The 9,688-nt window shown below is 50.5% G+C and overlaps 1 protein-coding gene across 5 annotated transcripts in view; it reads right to left on the minus strand.

Moving 5' to 3' along the window:
- Nucleotides 1-6,589, minus strand: part of HIVEP1 (HIVEP zinc finger 1) — a 156,396-nt gene extending 149,807 nt beyond the window's left edge. For 2 of the 5 annotated variants that reach the window (XM_078001357.1, XM_015135569.3), the window contains exon 1: nucleotides 6,218-6,589. The gene's annotated coding sequence lies outside the window, so the exon portion shown is untranslated. Of the gene's footprint in view, nucleotides 1-2,287; nucleotides 2,421-2,509; nucleotides 2,995-3,023; nucleotides 3,364-6,217 lie in introns of those variants that run through there. The other 3 variants (XM_028847839.2, XM_002803607.4, XM_028847838.2) reach the window with 3 other exon arrangements.
- Nucleotides 6,590-9,688: the final 3,099 nt, after the last annotated feature.

Raw genomic sequence — 9,688 nt, forward strand, 5'->3', positions numbered from 1 at the left:
GGTAGGACCACACTTTCTGCCTCACTGTGTTTCCCAGGAACATGTGCGGAATTGTAGCTAACGACCTGTGAGTGGATGAGACTTCACTTTCAGGCTGGAGCATTTAGTTATTATCACAGCATGATCCTCCAGAGTTCTTCTCTCGCTGCCATGGGATCAGGACTGCTCCAGACAGCAAATCTGACACCACCACAAAGTCGAGCTCCAGCTAACCCATGTGATTGCACAGCATATGCCAGAAACACTTTCTTGTTTGCTTAAGTGAGGTTTGAGAGTTATTTGTTACTGCAGCATAACCTAGCCTGTCCTGACTTACACGTTTTAAAACACAGCGATCTGAAATACAATAGGCCAAGACAAGAATGACCCAAAACAGGATCACCCATCTCCCCAAATCAGCCACCTCAGATTCTTCCACAAGATTCTCAAGGATCTTAAAGCTGAAATTTTAACTCACTGCAAGAAAACTGATAAGCAAAGCCTACTGTCACTGTTAAACATGAAACAATGTTTAGTCATTAAGCAAAGACACAAGAATAGAACAGTAGGGCTTAAAGCTTTTGTTATATGTGGTACTGTACAAGAGAACACTTATGAGCACCTACTATGTGCTTATGTACTTTCTACACATTCCCTAATTTAATCTGTTAACTAGGAACGTAGCTATCATTTACTCATTTTACAGATTAAAAAAAAAAATAGGAGGATAAGTAATTTGTTCAAGATCAGCAACTAAAGAATGTGGTACTACATGACTCAGTTATATCCAGTGCTTATTTCTTTCGTGGAGCTGATAACATCTACTTTCAGGATTTCTTTCAAGAGGCACAGCAAGTCATGACTACTTATCTTGGTGTCAAACCAGAGTGGGTTCAAAGCCAGGCTTTACCCCTTACTGTGTGGCCTTGTTCAGGTTACTTAACCTCTCTGAAGATCAGATTTCCCAACTGTAAAACTAGGAAATACTATCCACCTCAGAAGGTTGTTATAAGGACTAAACTAAAAATTGTAGACGCTTTGCCTGTCACACAAAAACGCTGAACTATTAATTCTCCCTAAGAAAGCCTATATGGGAAGAAATGCATCTAACATCCCAGTATAAGGTTTTAGAAATTTATGGTTTCATTATAGCAAAGAAATAGAAGGTAAAGAACGTTACAATTAACTTCAGTATTTTATCCCTGATCTGGCTGTATGTCAGCTCAGCACAATATTATTTGCAATTTTTAACTACATGGGAAAATAATACAAAAAATGATGGTCTAACTATTTCATCTAGCATTGTGCTAAGTGATCTATAAAAGATATGGTTTCTCAACTCCTTGCACCAAAGAAACATCCACTATCTAATTCAGGAAGGTTCTGATTCAATAAAGAATTGATATACATCTGTACCAAATAAATTGTATGAATGCTTAATACGTTCCTTATTAAACTTAAAGCTTTTAAATGGCAACGATATTTGGAAGTTTTTAAAGCGTGAACTCTGACTGTAATCCAATCATGTGATCCCATGGGATCCGGAGCATAAATGTAAAATATGCACATTCCCTGTCCGTAAAGGCTTTCGGCTACCCCGTTCACCGCCTACCCACTGTCCCTAGCTGTCCATCCCCTGTTTAAATCCTTGTGGGGGTAAGTGGATATTTCTAAAGACAGCAGCATTGTAGCGACTAGGACGAGTGATAAACCGTTCCTTTAAGGGAAAGAAATAAATTCTACATGGAGCAAAAACATGACACGATCAAAAAGCGTAAAGACAGTTGCAAGGAGAAAAAACATGAATGAATGTGGAGGGCGGAGCCTGGGAAAACCCCTCTGCAACGCTGCACTGAACAAAGCGCTTCGCATGCCAGGAGGAGGGGGGAATGGAAGTGCCAGCTCAGGAAGGAGCCTGGAGTGGATGCAGAGAGCTGAGGAGGAGGAGGACGAGATGAGGCGAGCGCGGCAGCCCTGAGACTCCTCCTCGCCGCCAGCGCCGCCGCCGCCCCCTCCCCTCTCCAGCCAGCAACTCCTTCCCGAGCCCGACCCCAAGGCGAGCCCGAGCCGACCCGCGCCCCAACCCACCGCCCCCTTCCCAACTGCTGCAGGCGCGCACTCCCAACCCGGAAAGAAACTACCCAGGTGGCCGGGAGTAAACAGGCACTTAGAGCAAAGAACGAAAGGGAAAGAAAGCCACAAAGCCGGGAGGTTGAGATGCCGAGGCCTGGTCTCCCTCACCCTCCACCCCTCTTGCAAAATGCGTCTGCGGCTGGAAGGCGGCTGGGGAGGCTGGGTCCCTCTGTACCTGCTCGGCTCGCGCGGGGCGAGGGCGCCCAGAAGTGCCAAGTGTCTCCCGCACGCAGCCATCCCCTCTGCAAGGTCGGCGGTTGCACACACACGCACACACACACACACGCGCGCCCGCACGCCCCCCGCCCGCCGAGGGGATGTGCTCCTGCCCCCCTCCCCGCTCCGCCCCGCCGCCCTCCCCAGCTGCAGCGCCCCCGCCGAGGAGCCCGCGCCGAACCTGCTGCCAGGACGCCCGGCGGAGCCGCTGCCGCTGCAGCCGGCCCTGGAGCTGCGCTGCTGATGGCGGCGGCCGCGGCTCGGGATCTCCGCGACCCCCGCGCGGCGGCGGCGGCGGCGGCGCCTGGGATCCCTCCTTCACTTGACAACCCCAAACACAAACATAACCTCCTCCGGCGGCCGCCGCTCCCGGGTCCCCCGCTCCGTCCGCCACCCCGCCGCCGCCCAGCAGCCGCCACGCTGAAGGCCGGCGACTGGCGCTCACACCACCCAGCGCTGAAATATTAAACAGGGGAGCGGGCCGGGGGGCGGGGGGGGAGCGCGGGGCGCGCGGGCGGGGGCCGCAGCCGCCGGGCGGAGGAGGCGGCGAAGCTCGCCGGCGCCCCAAGCCACGGCATGATCGCGGCCGCCAGGGAGCCGGGCAGCCGGGCTGGGGGGCGCGCGCCGCGGCAGGGCGGGCAGGCAGACCCTGGGGCCGCGGGGCCCGGGGCCGGGAGGACGGGCGCGGGCTTTACCTCTCCCCCAGGGCAGAGTAGGGCACGTTTAGCGTCTTTGGGGCCGGCGGGAGGAACGCTGGCCCGGCGGCGCGGGGGAGGCAGGGCGAAGGTCGGAGGCTTTCCCGCGGGTGGGCGGGGCGGCAGGGGATCCCCGGGGGCGGGAGGAGGGGAGGCCGCGGGCGGCGACGCGCGGGCGGGGGAGGGGGCGTCCCCGTGGTGGCTGGGGTTGAGGCCGGGGCGAGGGGCGGGGGGACGCCCAGGCGCCGGGGCCCAGCTGGGCCGGCGCGGCCGCCAGCTCTGCCCGGAGGTAGGGGCAGGATGGGCGCCCGGCCCGGCACGAACCCGGAGCCAGTGCCCCGGGTCTCCCCGGCGGGGCGGGCCCCAGACCGCGCCGGCCCCGCCACCCACCCGCCGCTTCGCCCCTCCCCGCCCCGCCCGGCCGAGCCGCCGCAGGGACGGGAAGGGGGAGCGGGAGGAGGTGGCGGCGCGGCCCGGGGGGGAGGGGCGGGGTTAGGGACGCGGGGGGCGGGAGCCAGGGGTCGCGACGCCTGGGGAGCCAGCACCCGGCGGGGGCGGAGGGGCGGACCCGGCCAGTCACGCGGTCCCGGGAAGGCCTGGCCGGGTCGCTCAGTTGGGGGCGGTTGGTCCGGGAAGAGGGGCGGGGCGGGCGGGGCCGTAGTTTCTCTTTACCGTCTCTTTACTTTCTACAGCAGGATGTGGGCCGGCCGCTGACGTCATGGGGTCTCCCGGCCCCGCCCCTCGCCCGGGCCGAATGGGGGAGGGGGAGGCTCAGGGGCGGGGGGGACCCCAAGGGGGTTTCCTCAGCAACGCGTAGAAGGAAGGGGAAAGTCATTGTGAAACTTGAAACTCATTAACTTTGAAAAACAACTTTTAAAAAAAAGGAGGGGGGCGGGGTGTTGGTTTGGAGAGTGGAAGGGGACGTATTATTAACCCTGAACTGAAACCACTTTTTGGTGGCGGATGTTCTATTAAAAGAGCGAGGAAAGCCAAGGTTATTCCAGAGGCCGCTCCAAAGCCCCGCTGGTGCTTCCCAGTGCCGAAGCTGCGAGCGCAATTAACCCCTGCCTGACAGCCTGACAGCTTATAGGGCCGACCCGGGAGGGGACTTCGGGGACAGAAATGGGGGTGCGGGGCTGGTCGTCGGACGTGGGCTCCAGGGACGCAGGGGAGAGCGTGAAAGGGGAAGAGGGAGTAATTAGCATGAACCAGGGTGTGACCCCGGCTGCTAGAAAGCAGTAGAGGAAGCAAGGAGTGGAAATCCATGGCAAAGCAGTGAAGAGGGGCTGAACCGGGGTTACGAAGGTTTTCAGGGTTGGACCTAAAGAACGTTCGCAGTTTGGGGCACAGAAATTCAACACGTCCACCTCAAGAAGCAGGCAAAAGTGGCTGGTTTAACGGGCCACCTCAAACTTGAGAGGAATAAGGTGAAACAAAACTGATGCAAAAAAAAAAAAAAAAAAAAAAATCCCTGATGAAACTAAACTGTTTTCCCCTTTTAAGGAATAAAAATGCGAAACGACCATACACCCACTAAGACAGCTGGCCATCTGTGCAAACTTGAATTGTTTTGTTCCCGTGGGCTTCCATAACGACGTCTAGGTTTTTCCTGCTAGAGTTGACCCCTAAAATTCCCCTGAGGAAATCGTACCTCTGGCTCATTTGAGCTAAGAAAAGCTCAAACCACCAGAATGGGAATGATTAAAAATGGAATACTCAGTAATGGCGAGTGTGTAGCCAAAAATAATATCATGTAAAGGGAGAAATATGCCTACTACAAAGTAAATTTGGTTATAAAAGCAAAGATCATCCAACTGTGTACATGTACAATTATGTCTAGCATACTAATGCTAACCCTACAATGAAATAATGCAATTTTTATTTTCACTGTGATATAACCATCTCTCTTTTGTGAAATGAAACGATATCCAATAGGTTGCAATCACCAAAAAAGTATATAATGTAACTTCCCAACTGGGTTATTTGAATCAAAAAATAAACATGCGTTTAACTGTGAACGTATAGCTATTAATCTGTCAGGAGTAAGGTAATTTGATAATGAGTGGAGTTTGTATCACTTCGGAAGTGAAAAATGCTAACTGAATGAATAACGTTTAACCCAAGAATTGTTGAGCACAACATACTGTCAACACAATGTTTATGTAGGATTCAGCATTACTACGAACTTTCCAACAAAACATCCATGCAATTTTGAATTATAATAGGTAAATTTTGACATTTCAACTATTTCCTTGAGCAGCAAACAGATATTAAACTTTTATTTGAAATATATACAATACAGAATAGTTTCCTAGTAAGTTTTTGAATTTTCTAAATGCAGTTGTTTTCCTAATTCTGCCTTCACTTCTTCCTAGATATCAGGATGCAGGGAAATCTGGCTATACTATAAAGTAGCTTCTTTAGGCTTAATTGTTTTGTGGCAAATCCAATATATTTTCTCAAAATTTATCAAATAAACAGAGCGTGGGAAAAAAAATGAAGCAGAGGGTGAATGTAGAGGATGAATGTGAATGGTAAACTGCAGTGTCAACTGTCAAAAATCCTGGGACAATGGGGGAGCGAGTGACCATTCTCTGCCCCCCTAAAAGAGGGGGCTCCAAGGGAACCATTTCTCTATGGCTCCATCCCCACCGGCCGCGTGAATGCTTCTGGAGCCCCCCTTCGGGAAAGTGGGGTTCGAGGGAGGACAGTGTCACTGAAAAGCTCAACACACGTTTTTCTTGGCGAACAGTTTGGAGAGGGCACAAAGTCCACCCCGGCCCCGCGTCCACTGGGCCCGCGCCACCCTGCCCGCCCCCGCCGCTGCGTCCCCGGCTCCGGTTCCCACGCGGCCGTCCGGCCGGGCCCGGCTCAGGCTCCCCCCTGGCGCGGCCCCGCGGCCCCGGCCCTCCGCCCAGCGCGCGGCCCGGCAGCGCCGCCGCCACCACCACCGCCACGCGGAGATCCCGGAGGTTCCTCCCCGCCGGCCGCCGGGTCACGCCGCCCGTCCCTCCCCTCGGCCCTCCGCCCTCCGCCCTCCGCGCGTGCTGGGCTTTCCCGTCCACCGGCCGAATCCCCTCCTCCTCTGGACGACCCGGCGACAAAACCTTCCCCGCACGCCCTGCCAACTCTGCCCCACGCCCAGGCTCTTCCCAAGCCAGGCGTTAGACAAAAGAACCGAGAGAAAAACTTACCCGAACTGCAACGCAAAAGTCTGATCCAAAGCTTCCTGGGTTTAACTTTTAATTTTAAAAACAACAAAAGCAGAAACCAAAAGCCTCCTAGGTTGCAAGTGGGCGTGAGAGGAAATGCTAGAGGGAGGCGCTTCATTCCCCGGGCTGCCTGTGCCCCCCTTTCTGGCCCCTGCCCGGGGCTTTGATGTTATCTAGTGCACCGCCTCCATCGGTTTCTACCTTGGGCTCTGCGCCGCTGAGAAGATAGACAGATCTTCCGCACTTCATATGCAGGTTCTGAGAGAGGCAAGCAGGTAGTCGCGGCAAAGGACCCACACTCCTGAGCCCCGCAATGAAAGAAGAACATTTGCACGGGCTTCCCGTTGCTACCTGGACTGAAATGAACAATACCCCTCTAGTGATCCTGGAGACTTACACCATGTGGTCTTTCCTGTTAGACGCACAGAGGGAGGCCTCCTACATTAGATTCATTTTCCCTCCACCCGTAGCACAAACTTGTAAGATGGTGGTGGAGTATGTTTCCTGAGGCTTTGTTCGGGTTTTAGATCTCAGTTTGGAAGGTAAATATTATTTCCCTTCTGAGACAGTCCTGCAGCCTTGAAGAAACAAGAATAAACCTCTAAAAGCAACAAATTCTATAACATGCTTCACATACACCATAAATTCCCTTATGGGTCAAAATATCCGCACACCTTTCCCCTCACATTAAGGAAAGCTTGTAACTGTTGATTTTCTCTTGTTTGGACACTAGCAGACACTGGATATAGTTTTTCATTAGGTTAGCAGTCTCGGGACCATCACTAACAAAGCACTACAAAGGATTTTTTTTAACAGATTAGTAATAAAGAAGGATGGCAGCGTCTAGCAAGCAGGCTTACCTGTGCCTCCACTTTACACCAACAGAAGCTTGTGTTCAGGCCTTGCCCTCTGGGAGATTACAAATTAATGGATACAGGATAAACACATGGAAAAATACCTAGAGGGAAATAAAAGATACAAGAGGCTTATAAACAGAGCCAATTAAAGTTATACAGTTATTTACATGACCGCTGAGAGGCTTCCGCTTGAGTAGAGGACAGGGTGAGCAGAGTCCCATCCTGAGGGTGAGTTCTCAGTGGGATATTGAAGGAGAGAAAGTTCACGATTTGGCAGTGGTGGAAGTACAGCATTCTAGAGGAGGGAAATAACTGGAAGGTGAGAGCAAGTGAACTTGTGTGTGATGGTTTTTCCACCGAGAGCAGAACGTCTAAGCAAATGGGAAACAAGTAACACCCACACCACGACACTTTTGAGAGTGAAAGGGAAGGTATTAATAATTATACTTAGGGCCGGGCGCGGAGGCTCACACCTGTAATCCCAGCACTTTGGGAGGCCGAGGCGGGCGGATCACAAGGTCAGGAGATCGAGACCATCCTGGATAACATGGTGAAACCCCGTCACTACTAAAAATACAAAAATTAGCCAGGCGTGGTGGCGGACGCCTGTAGTCCCAGCTACTCGGAGGCTGAGGCAGGAGAATGGCGTGAACCCGGCAGGCAGAGCTTGCAGTGAGCCGAGATCGCGCCACTGCATTCCAGCCTAGGCAACAGAGCCAGACTCCGTCTCAAAAAAAAAAAAAAATATATATATATATATATACACATATATATATATATACACACACACACACACACTCAGATGAGAGGTGTACACCTGAATTGCCCCAGGGCCAATGGGAAGGATGGGTTCTCTGGTAATGAATTAGGAAGATAGAATGGGCAGGCAACAGGCAACCAGAGAAGAGCTTACTCAGTCATCATTTGGAAGGAATTAAGACATGATATTACAAACAGTTGGTAGCCGTTTGGAGACATCTGGCCTGAGAATGGTCTTTTTAAGGACAGTTATTGTTACTGATGGATTTAGGATCGACATGGAGGCTGGTTACAAAAACTGCAGTAACATTAGCAGTTGTAATAATGGTAGTGGTAGTAATCAACAGTTATCGAGAGCTTGCGACTTGCCATGTTTTCCTATATGAACTCATTGAATCCCTGCCATAAACCCACACTGTAGATGAAGCAACAGAGGCTTAGAAATGCTACATAGTCTTCCAGGAGCTACAGAGCTGGTAAATGATAGCCCTATGGTGGGGATCAAGAAAATATTCAGATGCTCAAAGTTTAAAGATTATATTTTGTGAAAACCAGATTTCAATAACTATATAATATTCTACATCAATGGGGCAAATAAGAAAAGGGAATTTTAAAAAGTTTTTCAAATTTCAATGTGTCATGAAAATGACGGTCATCCTGACATGGTGTGAGGCTTAGGGGAAAGCAGATAAAATGTCTTCAATTTTAGCCATGTCTAGTTTTTAGAAAGATAATTTAATTCACATTTATGCCAGTACTGATACTGTTACCTGTAGGAGACATACTATTAGAGGAAACCACGTCTCATTGAAAAGCCTCTCTTTCAATGACAAGTAATGACAGTTTAATGGGTATTATTTGGTGTACTATCTGTAAAGAGGGGGAAGAAAACTAGATGTGATTGATACTTGCAGTTCCTGAAACAATTCCTCATAAGCTATGTCCACAAGTGGCATACTGAGGAACCCTAGAAGAAGAATAGCATGCAATGAAAATGACCCAACCCTATCTGTAATCTAACAAGGTGGTATTTTTATTACAGTGGGCCCTGAGCTGACACAGTGTCCCACAGTTCTAGAGGCTGGGAGTTCAAGATCAAGGCATCAGCAAGCTTGGCTTTCTCTGAGGCCTCTCTTCTTGGCTTGTAGACTGCCACCTTTTCCCTGTGTCCTCACATGGCCTTTCCCAGATGTAGTGCATGTACAGAGAGAGGGAGGAAAAAAGAGAGAGAGAGGGAGAGAGAGAATGCGCACACTGGCTCTTTGGTGTCTCTTCTTTTAAGGTCGCTAATCCCATTAGATCAGGACCCCACCCTTATTACCTAATTTAAGCTTAATTACCTCCTAAAGACTCTATCTCCAGATACAGTCACGTTGGGGGTTAGGGCTTCAACATGTCAATTGGCATGCTGGGGGAACAAATCAGTTCATAGCAGATACCAAGAGTATATTTACATAGAATTTTAGATAGAGTTGATGCCAGCCTAGGAAAGGGGCTTGTCAGTTGCTTGAGGAGGAGCTGAAGGACTTCATTCTAGACTTTCTTATTTCCATGAAGAATTACTCCTAAATAACTTGTTGTGTAAATATTCTTTCACATTTTTAGTAAAATGGTTCTCAAACTTCTTGTGGAAAGCCGTCTTGGTGCACACCTTTATTGCGCTATAAATAAAGTGATTTTGTCGATTGCCGAAGGATTTAAGGGTCTTATTTTCCCCATTGTAATCACAATCTGAACATAGGTAAATTAAACATGATCTGTCCTATCTCAAGTGTGGATACCCCCTCCCCTACCCCATAGTCTCCGCCTCATCCTTCCATTAATTTCCTTTATAAAA

Source organism: Macaca mulatta, chromosome 4 (assembly GCF_049350105.2).
Source record: "Macaca mulatta isolate MMU2019108-1 chromosome 4, T2T-MMU8v2.0, whole genome shotgun sequence".
Lineage (NCBI taxonomy): Eukaryota > Metazoa > Chordata > Mammalia > Primates > Cercopithecidae > Macaca > Macaca mulatta.